Below are 12,471 nucleotides of genomic sequence, written 5' to 3'. Positions count from 1 at the left end.
CTAAGCATACAAAGCACTTATTTGAGAGGTTGCATATGCTCCTGCTGGGTGTGTACATCTGCATGCGGCAGAGGCTTGCTCCTTGATCCCATAGCTCAGCAATGGGGAACCTCCATCCCACTGGCCTAATTAGGCCCACCAGACTAATTGGCCCATAAGATCGTTTTGGCCAAGGCATGTCCACCTGCCCCACATTTACATTAGATGTGAGGCACTGATGTTTCCTGGGCTGAAAAGAGATTTCTAGGCACTGTCGATCAGTAGCAAGCAAAAATCCATGCACAGTGCTTTGCAACTAAGTAGCCCACACTACTGTTTTTCTGTTGTTGGCATGGGTAGCTTGCGAGAAAATGGTGCCTGTCTTCTCCAGGAACAACTTCCATTCTTCAGACTGCACACTGCAGTGCTCTGCCAGGAATACTTGCAATTGCTTCATACGGGGGCGGGAGACAAATGCAGTGTGGCCCACAGCAATGTCCCTTGCCAAAAATGATGAATTAAGCAATGGTGGCTCATCTCCCATGCTTATGCTACCACAGTCAAGCAGTAGGAGACTGTAGAGTGCTGTGGTGGACGCCAATCAGCTCCAGCCAACATAAAGCTCTTTATGGTTTTGGAGAGGGCCTGTCTGAACAGCAGACTGAGGCAGCTGACTCAGGCAGCAGAATCCAAGGGGCGCCACCATGGGTGTCCCTGCCACCACCAGAGAAGCGGCTGCAGCAATGGTTTCCAGGTTCCACAGTGATACTGTGAGAGCCGCATGAAATCTCATGAGATCTTTGGGGAGTCCAGAAGTCACTGCCACAGCCTCATGACCCTTGTAAATGAGGCTTTGGCGGTGGCAGCACATCTCCATTTTGCATCAGGAGCCAAAATGGGATGGCCTACCCCTGGTTTGGGACCAAAGTATCCTTTCTCCCATGCAAATGTCATCATTCTGACACTGCTCTAGGTGCCACTGCCCTCAGAGGTGAGACAGGTGGTAACCCGAAAAAGGGTCTCTCTCTTTTTGCTGTGGCACTGTTTACAGAACTCACTCCCCAAGGAGATTTGCTTGGCATCTTCCTTGTTGCCTTTAAGGCACCAGATAAAAACATCCTTGATCTCCCAGACCTTTTAGGTGATCTTTGAATATATTTTTTTAAGGCTGCAATACCATGCACACCTACTTGTGAAGGAGTAAAGTCTCATTGAACTTGGTGGGCAGAGAACTGTACTGTTAAAACACTTTCTGCTTTCTCTCAACTCTGTTGTCTTAAGTCTTTTTTACAGTGTATTTCTTAGTTAGAACCCTCTAGGTGGGATTCATCCAACTGTTCCCATCAGCAAAAGCCCTGTGCTAGGACTTCCACCTGCCCTGGCATCATCTGATGAAGGATGGTTTTAAAAAGCACAAACCTTTACACTGTACTATTTTGCCACTGAGAAAATGCAATGTTTTCCCCAGCTTAAATATCAGGTGGTACTGTTTGGAATATCAGCACCTACTGGACAGTACCTGTAACATCTCCTCGAGCATGTCCAGCTTTATGAAAGCATTAAAAAGATTTGGTTTTTAAATTATTTAAAGGGTGAGTATTTTACACACACACACACACACACACACACACACACACACACACACTGCTTAAGCATGTGGGGAGGGTTTGTGCTCTTGTAGCCCATTTTAAATAAAAGCAGTGCTCCCCTGTCTTCTGACATGGAAAGAACAGTAGAACTATTCTGAGTAAAAAAAAAGTTTGTCAACCAATACTAATGTCAGCTGCTCTACGAATGTGTAGCATAGACTTGGGTGCAAGCAGCATTGGAGCAAGGAGACATTATTCTCTTGTTCTGGCATGGAGGCTGCTGTGACAGACCCTGTGCTGCAGCCTTTTTATAACTATAATAAATAACAGGACTGTTGGGATTCATACTGAATGTTTGCTGGACTTGCTCTAGTCTTTAAATCTCCCTCTAATTGAGCCCAAAGCTTCTGGCTAAGCAGATAATTTGTGATGACTCAATGCCAGGAATTTTGAGAGAGCCAGTGTGATGTAGTGGATAGAATGGTATGTTTGAACCAGAAATACCCAAGTTTACTTCCCTGGTCAATATAAAGCTGAGTCAATACACCATCTCAGTCTATTCTACCTCACAAGGTTGTTGTGAGGATCAGCAGAATAACCCCCAGGGATGCTTCTCCGAGCTGCTTGGCAGAAGGCTGAGATAAAAATTATGATGATGATTAACAAAGCATTCTTCACCACTCATTATTTTATTTCTAATTCAATTTCTAAACTGCCCTTCATCAATTATGATCCCAGAGCAATTTACAGCACAGGCATCAATTCATTAAAACAATGAATTCTTAACTAACAATTTTTAAACAGCTTAAAACAAACCATATGAGCAGTACAGAGGACAACCCTCATCAATTTACTGCTGGACTTGTAAAAGAAATTTTCACCAAAGGCCTGGGTTGGGAGTAGGAAGGGAGGAGAAATTTGATTCAGTATGCACATACAGTTGGATCTATCAAATTCACATTTTCCAAAACATTAAGTGAACTGAAACACAAGTGTTCTTGAAAATTCGCAGTTATCCAGATTTTGTGATGCAGTCCTCCTACCAAGCGATGCGTACAAAAATTCATACTACATATTAGGGGAAAGACTGCATTAACAATGGAGATATTGGTGAAAATAACATACAGAAATGCCAATGGGGAAACTACATGAAAAATGTGTTTATTAGGGGGAAATTTACACTAAAACGCTGATAGATTGTCTGGAGGATTTGCTGTTTAAAAAATTGCAAATTGCTGCAAAATGTGGATAACTGAATTTAAGAAAATGAGAAACCGAGAGAACTGAAACTGGCAGAATATTCCATCCCTAATGTGGAGCTCCATCTTTAACTGGCACCAGAAATGTCAAGGGAAGCCTTACATTACAGCAATCAGATGAGGGAGTTAGCAGAGCATGGATTACAGAGTCTTGGTAGTCCAGGTCCCAAAACAACCATAGCTGGCATAGCTGGAAGTGGTCATAGCTGGAAATAGCTACTTGGGTCTGCAGTAACATGCTGGATCCATAAGCCCCATCCACTGCATGCTATCTACCCAATTCCTCAACACAAGAACCACCAACCCACAACCCCTTGTTGAGTTTCAACTTTAGTTTATCATCCAGCCCCATGAACATAGCCATTATTGTATCAGAACTCAGTGTCAGCTTTAAGATTTGACACAAAAGCCATAATGATGAAGGCGCTCGTCTTCAGCCCAAATCCTGGGACATACATATATATGGAACTATGTCAGACAAAGGCTGGAGACAAGGAAATAGAACCCCCTTCATAGCTTGGCTTGGACAAGAAGAACACAGTAGGCAGGATCTGAACACCAAGGATATGATTCAGCCCCTTTGGGCAAACATTGTTCAGACAGCATGACATCTGGTACTGAATTCTTCTTCTTCTTTTTTATTATTAATTATTATTATTATTATTATTATTATTATTATTATTATTATTATTATACCTGGAGGTCTCAGAGCGGTTCACAGAATGCATGAATGAATAGAAGAGGAAGCAGCATCTTAACTTCTGGCTCCTCCTCTCAGCCTTCAGATCTTATGCACAAAATCTACACAAGTGCAAGTGGTACACACAAAGCATCTCTCTGCATACTGTGTGCATGTGTCATTTAATTACACTGTGTAGAAAAGGACCACTGAATACATGGAGGTCCCTTCAGTAGAAGAGCCAGGCAGCAGATGGTGGGAAGTGGGGGGCAGCAGTATTGTCTTAAGAGAGGATGGAGCTTTGTATGCCACGCAACTTGACCTGCACCCCCTAAGCTAGCCTACTGTCCTCAGGTACACTGTCCTATCACCAGAGGCGAGGTAAGACACAGCTGCCAGCCTGTTGGCTTCTGTACATAGAAGGAGTGGAGAGCTACAGTGGTACCTCTGGTTATGTACTTAATTCGTTCCGGAGGTCCGTTCTTAACCTGAAACTGTTCTTAACCTGAAGCACCACTTTAGCTAATGGGACCTCCTGCTGCTGCGCCGCCACGCGATTTCTGTTCTCATCCTGAAGCAAAGTTCTTAACCCAAGGTACTATTTCTGAGTTAGCAGAGTCTGTAACCTGAAGCGTATGTAACCTGAAGCGTATGTAATCCGAGGTACCACTGTATACCTAATATGGAATCAGCTTCCACAATTATGGTGCAGGAAAACTGTAGTGTGAAAACTCACTTACCACTTCAGATCGCATCATGTTTTGCTGTATGGTTCCCCCTCTGCACAGCAATATGTGTAACTTGGATGTGCTTTTCATTGGGGAAATGGTGCAAGACTGGGGGCTGACCTCTTGCACACTCTTTCACATGCACAGTCCTACACAGATTCAAGCCATTCCTGCTGCTGTTCTGTTCCAACCGATTGCTCACTCAGTGAAGGAAAAGATACAGCACAAATTTCCTAGGCAGGTACAGTGGTACCTTGGGTTACAGATGCTTCAGGTTACAGATGCTTCAGGTTACAGACTCCGCTGACACAGAAATAGTACCTCGAGTTAAGAACTTTGCTTCAGGTGAGAACAGAAATCATGCAGTGGCAGCGGGAGGCCCCATTAGCTAAAGTGGTACCTCAGGTTAAGAACAGTTTCAGGTTAAGAACAGACCTCCAGAACGAATTAAGTTCTTAACCCAAGGTACCACTGTAGTTCCAGTGATGATTTGCCTTGTGTATGTTACATTTGTTCCCATTTCCAACCAAAAAGATCACTGAAGAGTCATCTGCAATCAAAAAGTCTTTTGGGGTGTACCAGCAGATTCCTCCCTGCCCACTCCCAATTCCCGTGTTCAGAGATGGTTAGTGAATATATTTAGATCCTGCCTTTCTTTTGAAACAATAAGAATCCCCCCTCCCTAGATAATTACTTACTTACTTACTTACTTACTTACTTACTTACTTAGATTATTTATAACCTGCCTGCTGCACAAGCCACTGGGCCCTTTAAGACACAGTCAACTAAGATAAGAACAATACATAAAACTCCATAAAATAACACATCCCTTAAAATATTCCATACAGCAACTCAACAATAATTCGCCACATTGCAATTTATTAATAGCAGCAGTAACAACTAATTGATTTGTCTCTCCTCCTCCAAACGTCCTCTGAAAAAGGTGGGTCTTAACCACCCTAAAGCTATCAACTTTACGGTTAAGAAATGGGGCCTCAGGAGGGTGGGACTTCTTGGTGGGAGAGGGGCCACCACTGAAAAGGCTTGCAGCACTTGTCATAATACTAGACTAATCACATACATTTCCTGTATAGAAAGATGGATATCTAGCAATATTTTGAAGGAAACGGACAAACGTCTGTAGTTAAAATGTGTTAGCTTTCTTCGGCGGCACTCCTGTGGCCACTTTATTAGGGAGGAAGGCTTACGTCTGAGTAAGCATGCATTGCCTTGCCCTGTTCATTTCTCTGCTTCCCCTGCCTAGAAATCTGGTGGGAAAATACTATTTCCCCGTGTTATATTGCACCTACCCGCCGCACCTTTGCACTCCCAGGTGTGTTTGTGTTTCCTGATTTCCGCACAGGAATTTCCTGAATTGATATACATCGAATATGACACGCCGTCGTAGCTTAGCTTGACACTCGCCTATATGGAAACCCTGAACCCTACATTCCATAATCGCAAAACACTCTCCCGAGAGACTTTCAGCATAATGTGCAACAGGCCGGAAGAAAGAGCTAGGACCACCCTTTTTTTCCTTTTTATTTGAAGGCTGCGATCCTGCGGTCACTTACTTGGGAGCCTGCCTCCCGGGGGCACTTGCTGCAAACGTTTTGGTGGTATGGGTGGGGGGACAAGGAGAAGAGTGAAGGAGAGAGGGAGGTCCCCCTCCCCTCCCTCCATCCCCAGGATGATGTCCCACCTGTGGCAACGCACCTGTGCGCCTGTTTTTACCTGGCCCAGCTCGCGCGGCTCTGGGATTGAGCCCCCTGAGCCCACTTCCCCTTCTTCAGGCTGCCTTGCCGTCCCCTTTTTCGCCCGCCAGCCTTGGACGCAGGAGCCGGTGCCAGCCACCCCGATTCTTCCTCTTGAGCTCTGAATTCTGTTGCTTTTCCGCTGGAGTTTGGCTTTCTGCTCCCTCCCTCCTCGCCGCGCCCCTCCACTCCCTTCCCTTAGGAGCCAGCGAGGACCCCCCACCCACTCCCTTGACAGGTAGCATCCCTGCTGTGGATGAAGGGGGGGGGCGACAACCCCGGCTGCGGATCTATTCCAAAACATATACCTGCTTCCACACACGCCCACCCCCTAAAAATCATCCCCGTTCTTTCCCGATCCAGCCAAAATCTCCCCCCCCCCTCCCTCCGACGGATTCCTTGATTTTGCTTTGCTCTGACGTTGCCGAGGAGAGAGGGAGAGGGAGAGAGAGAGAAGCGGGCGTGGGGGGAGTTCCGAAGACTGCAGCAAATTGGGGCAGGCCTGGGATCTGTGGGCGCTGGCCGGGGAAGGGTTAATCCCCGGTGCCTGTATGTTAATGAGCTCCATGGTAATGCAAGGAGGCCGGCTTTCGCGGGCAGGCTGCTGGTGATGGAGAGAGGAGGGAGGGAGGGAGGGAGAAGGAGCGCCGTGCCAGTCTAGCTCCTGTGGTACTGGCAGAAAGCGAGCGAGAGCGAAGCGCGCGGAGTGAGCGAGCGTGAGGGAGGGAGAGAGAGAGAGAGAGAGAGGGTGGGCGGGAGCGAGAGGGAAACGCCGAGCCACATCCATGAAGGAAATGACAGCGTGAGGCAGGCGAGGCAAGGCAGCCCTAGCCAGCCAGCCAGCCAGCCAGCCAGCCGCCGCCAAGGGGAAGCCTGCCGGGGCTCGCCGATGCCAGCCCGGAGTCCGAACGGATCCCTGAGGTGGCCAAGCCCCGCCAGCCAGACGAGCGGGAAGCAGCCTCGGGCACCGCATCTCGGGCACAAGAAGCGGGCGAGGCGCGCGCGCCGGGCTGCTGCCGCGGAATGACTGACTGACTGACTGACTGAGGCGCGGACTGAGTGCCGGAGGGGCGGCAGGCAGGCAGGCAGGCAGCGGCTCCGTCAGGCAGGAGGAGCAGCCGCCGCGCGACTTTCGGAATACAGCTCCATGCCAGGCTGGCCGGGGGTTTCATGAAGCCGGGCTGTGGGTGGATTACCTCGCCGTAATTCCGAGGAGGGAGAGGGCGACGGGGAGCGCCCGGGGAGCGGCGAGGCGAAAGAGTCCTTCTGGAGCCTGGGTAAGTCCGCCAAGGCTGCCCACCGCGGAGCCCGCGCCTTGCCCGCCAGCACCTGGTTCCCGCCCCGCTCGGCTCGCTTTGGAGCGCGGCAGGGCAGTCTGCTTTCCTTATCGATTCTCGACGGGTTTATGTTAAATATGATGGTGGTGGCTCACCAGCCACTTTCCCGCCGTCGCGGCGGCGGGGGGGGGGAGGTGTCGCCTCTCTTGACAGCGCGATGCCAGTCGCCGTGCCCGCTCCCCGTGGACTTCCGCGGGACTCGCTCCCAGGCTGGAAGGGGGTGTTGCTGCATGGAGAGGTTTGCAAGCCGTCCAGGCGCTTCTCCCTCGGCGGGAACGGTGGCTTTCTAGCCGTGGGGACGCAAGACAGGTGCGTCTCTGGAGCCCACTCCCCTCGAGCCGTCGATGGCGGCAGGAGGTCGCCCCTCTGATCTCTAGGATCGCTGCTTCCAAACGGGCTCGATCTCTTCGGGATTGTGCTGCTCCTTCCGGAAGCCCGCTCCGCGTTTGGCGGAGGCAAGTGCGCTGGAAGAAGCAAACAGGTTCACCCTCCCGAAGAAAAGTTCCCACCGAGAGAGACTTGGAAGTGGTTTCGATTTCCCTTTGGAAACGTCTCTCCCAGTGTCCCAGCAGCTTCTGGGGGGCGGGGTATGACTTTGTATCCATGGTTCAAACCCTGCAGAGATGGTGAGCCACCCCCCAAAAAAAACCCCAAAGTTGCTTGCTTAATAGAATATCCCACCGCTGAAGCTTTTCTGTCTGTGGCACTGGTTTGCATTCCTCCTTATAATGCGGGTACCAGCCTCTCTGGGACCCTCTTTTGCAATGTGGCTCGCTGCAAAACTTCGTGTTTCTAGAGACTGTGGGTTGTTAAGTGCTGCCACAATAACTCCCAGTTAGATGATGAAGTCCACGGAACCACACTGAACAGAGGAGGAGTTTGCATGCTAAGGAAAGAGATAGGATCTGCTTTGGTTTGGGGATTCTGCAGGTGAGGAGGGAATAATAAGGGATACATCCAGTTAATAGACCATTGAAACCAATGGACTAAAGGTATGCCCAATCATTTCAACACGTCTACTCTGAGTATGGTCAGCATTGAAACTTACCCTGTGAATGCCCCCCCCCTCGTTGTGTTTACAAGCATTCTCCCAGGATTTGTATAACTTGTCAGTAAAATGGGTCACTTTAGCAGCTCTGACTGATTGTGGGTTATGAGCTCTCATTGACTGGGCTGCCTTATTGATGACATCGTTCCACCAAGTTAAGTCAATGACCTACTTTTTTCTATGGTCAGGAGACTGATATAACTATTCAGCAAAGACCAAATGCCATTCAAAGCCTGCAACGTCAATACCTTCAACACTTCATTTCCTTGGTATCCCCCTTGGCCAGCTCCTCCATCCCTCCATGAACCTGCAGACTTTTTATAACACAGTGTTTTGGTATCATTCTGTTAAAACTGAATGAAAACAACCAGTGTAGACTTTGGAAGTAATATACAGTTGAAAGTTTCGTGCAGTGTGGGTCTTGAAATGGAACAAAAAGTGATTCCTTGCTCTGATGGACCCACTGCAAGAAGATGAAGGTAACCCCTACTAATTCGCCATTCCCTGAATCACTATTTTCAGTGTATTTGTTTGTTGACTGACCCCATCCCAGCACAACTTAAAAGAGGTTTGTGCTGTGGAAAGAGGTAATGGATTCTGTTTCAGAATCTGAACAAATTCCAAAAATGTAATAGACACTTCCTTTCTCTCTTGACACACACACCCCTCATCCCTGATCTAACCCTGCCTGATACTTCTCTTTAACCCTGTAATCTTCTGAACTCCTCAGCTGAAGAATATGAATTTCCTAGAATACAAAATTTAAACAAAGAAACAAATCCAGCAGTTCCAATCACTCTGATGGTAGAGAATAAATGTTTCCCTGCCTTTGGCTCTCTCTGTTTGGCAAAATTACATTTAACACAGGACAAGTTGGCTTGCAGTGCAGCAAAATGGAAATGGCATTTGGAATGGGTTTTGTGGTGGAGACACAGGGACCACAGGGTTTTCCAAAGGTGTCTCCTGTAATCTGAAACCCCCTGTGCTGAAAGGAGCAATGAAGAACTTTCTGCTTGGTTGCAAGGTTTCTTGAAGGCTTCAAAAGTTTTTTTTGCTACTTTCAGGCTATAGGCATCCCTCATGTTCCATTGCAGTGTTTTGGGACTTGCACTGAGAAAGCTGCAAACAACTCTAGGGAAGTCATTTGGATACCAACGTGCAAAACCCCAGAAAGCCATGGTGCAAGTAATTTGCATGTTTAGCCAAAACTCCCTGTAGTATTCTGGTGCACCAGTAAAAGTTATTCATGTGAGTGATTCCCTGCCCCCCGGCAACCCAGAACTTCATAAGTGCAGGTACACATGACTGTCTGTTTCTGCCCACTTTCACAACTGTTCCCAAAGAGAACTATCTCCTCAGCAGTGTCCAAAAGGCTGTCATCCTCCACTGGCAACAATAAAGTATTACTCTGTTGTTTCCACTCACACTTTAACTCTTGCCCTGGATCAATGTGTGCTAAAAGTTCACACCCTCTACTCTTTTTGCAAACACCATTTTGGCAGTCTACCTGCCCATCTAATTCTCAGCAACTGCACTGGTAGGGATGTGTCCTCCTGCTTTCTCTCTTCTGATATTTCCATTCAGTCCCTGGAACATTTTACTCCTTTGCCTGTCAGGCATCCATAAAAGAATAATGGTAGCAGCAGCAGCAGCAGCAGCAATAATAATAATAATAATAATAATAATAATAATAATAATAATAATAATAATAGCTCCCTGCCTCTCTCCCAAGCTGAGGCAGTGGGTGCTCTTGAGACAGGCCCTTTCCCCCATTTCCAAACACTCTTGATTATTCAGCTAATCTTTATTTCATGGGCACGTTACAAGAAACACACAAACAGAGGGAGAGAGAGTGGAAGGCGGTGACATGTTTAAAATACACAAGAAAGGCGCTGGCAGGAATATAATCGTCCTTATTCTGCTGATATGAAATATTTATGGCTCTAAGTTGCGGCGAGGTTCTCTCCCCCTTCCCCCTTCCTCTTTGCAAACCTTTCAGCACCACCCCTCCCCTTTCTGCCTCGGTAAAAATCATATTTAAACAATTCAGCACGGGGCCCTTCATTCTTACGCTTTACCCCCTCACCCAGCTGTCTCTTCGTGTAGCTGCGCACAGCTGTCTACACGCGTAGCCGGGGGGTACAATGTACTTCTGTCCATCACTACAAATGGGAAAACCAGGAATTGCTAGCCAAGCTACTAACCAAATCATAAAGAGACCCACGCATTGTGTTACAGTCTGTTAACTAGAAATAATTCACAACCATCCATTTAGCCAGGCCTGGGAAGGAGGGGGAAGCCTACAAAAGAAGCCCCCCACACCCTCATTTCCCTCTCCTTCCTTCATCCAAGGTGCCTGTATTTGATAGCCAAAGCCTGCTTACCCCCTTGGGCATTCTGTTATTAATTCATTAGATCTGATCTTACTTTATTTTATTTTATTTTGCTCCCTCCTGGCATTCTCCCTCCCCACCCCCACCCCCACCCCACCCCTTCTCACAATTCAAACAGTGGTGAATGGACAAAACTCCCTCAAGGGAAACATTTTTTCACTTAGTTACAAAGATTTCATGGCTAATTAGAGTAAATGTGGTTTTAAGAGTGTTAATCTCTTAACCAGCTTGGCTGGCAGGCCAGGGCGCTTACAAAAGGAAGAGAAGGATGAATAGAGGAAGAGGGGGCTGCTTCTCAGGGTTCTACCATTATTGATGACGGTGTCCATCCTATCCAATAAGAGCCCTGTAGATGGTCAAGTTAGGCCCACCGCCCCTCTCAGTGAGGGATCCCTTCATAGAACAGGGCTCTGTCTTGATGTGGTTTGTATTCCCAGCCCTCCCCAACATGACCCCAAATTAGTGCCTGCGAAACTTAAAGCCTCAGAGGCTGAGGCAAAGGGAAAAAAAGTTCTTTCTCCTTAGAAAAGAGATTTCTGGAAAGCTTCGATGATAATAACATCAGAACAGAAAGAGGATCAAGGCAGTGTATTCTACTTGGCAGGTACAGGCTGCTGCCTAACGTGTTTTATGGGCAAGTTCCTCCAATGCAGCTAAAAAAATAAACTCTGTAAGATGTTTCCCCAAGCTTCACCAGCCCCATGGTTAGGGAGTAAGAGCTGTTCGACAGTGGAATTTGCTGCCAAGGAGTGTGGTGGAGTCTCCTACTTTGGAGGGTTTTAAGCAGAGGCTTGACAACCATATGTCAGGAGTGCTCTGATGGTGTTTCCTGCTTGGCAGGGGGTTGGACTCGATGGCCCTTGTGGTCTCTTCCAACTCTATGATTCTATGATTCTATGATGATGGGAACTGGAGTCTGGCAATGTGTGGAAGGGACCACAGGTTACACACCCCTGTGCTATATATAGCCTATGAAGTGTGATGAGAGGGAGGGTGCTGACGTATGATCCAAAGACTTCTTCTCTGCCAAACATTTTGCAGGGAAGTTTTCTGAAACAGTTGAACCCTCCCCAGTCTCTTCAGTGGAGGCCCTTCACCCTCTTGTCTCCAAAAGATGGATCTGAGGACACATAGACAAATAAGGAGAGTTGTTTGTGTGCAGAATCATTCTGTCTCTGCCCAGCGTATCAGTTTTGCTTCAAGGTCAAATGTATGTTAATGATGGAGAGGTGAGGCAAGTGCTTCCAATTTTTCTTCTTGTTGACATCGTTTTCAGATCCAGAAGTGTTAAGGAGGGTGGGGGGGGAGGAAAGAAGGAAGAACAAGAAAAAAGAAATCTCCCTGTCAAACCACTTTGGCATGAGCAGGAGTTAGTTGTGGGGTGGGATTTGTTTGTTTATTTATTTAAAATAAGGTTTCTTCTCTGAAGCAGATGGCTCCTGCCAGACCTGCAATCCATCTTCTCCTTGATACCATTTTGACATAAGACCCAACGCTGCACTAAATAAACTCCAGGGCGCTGCAAGCCGAGGACTCCTGAGCTTGGCAAAAAAAAACCAGAGCCACTGATTAAGAATGCTCTGGATTTTCTGTTGAGCTTCTTGTTTATTTAAATGCGCCTGCCTTTTCCTTTTCTCTATGCTCAAGACATCCCAAAGTTTTCTCCAGTGACTTTCATCTTTTCGATTTTCACATGAATGGGTTG

General features: G+C 47.4%; 1 protein-coding gene across 2 annotated transcripts in view; it reads left to right on the top strand.

Moving 5' to 3' along the window:
• Window positions 1-6,649: 6,649 nt before the first annotated feature.
• The window catches only part of PLXNA2 (plexin A2), a 400,751-nt gene continuing 394,929 nt past the window's right edge, over window positions 6,650-12,471 (top strand). For both annotated transcript variants that reach the window (XM_082228275.1, XM_082228274.1), the window contains exon 1: window positions 6,650-7,265. The gene's annotated coding sequence lies outside the window, so the exon portion shown is untranslated. The remainder of the gene's footprint in view (window positions 7,266-12,471) is intronic.

This window comes from Podarcis vaucheri (genome assembly GCF_965113315.1).
Source record: "Podarcis vaucheri genome assembly, chromosome: 6".
Classification (NCBI taxonomy): domain Eukaryota; kingdom Metazoa; phylum Chordata; class Lepidosauria; order Squamata; family Lacertidae; genus Podarcis; species Podarcis vaucheri.
The sequence above is the reverse complement of the archived record's forward strand: the minus strand, read 5'-3'. Positions and strand labels throughout refer to the sequence as shown.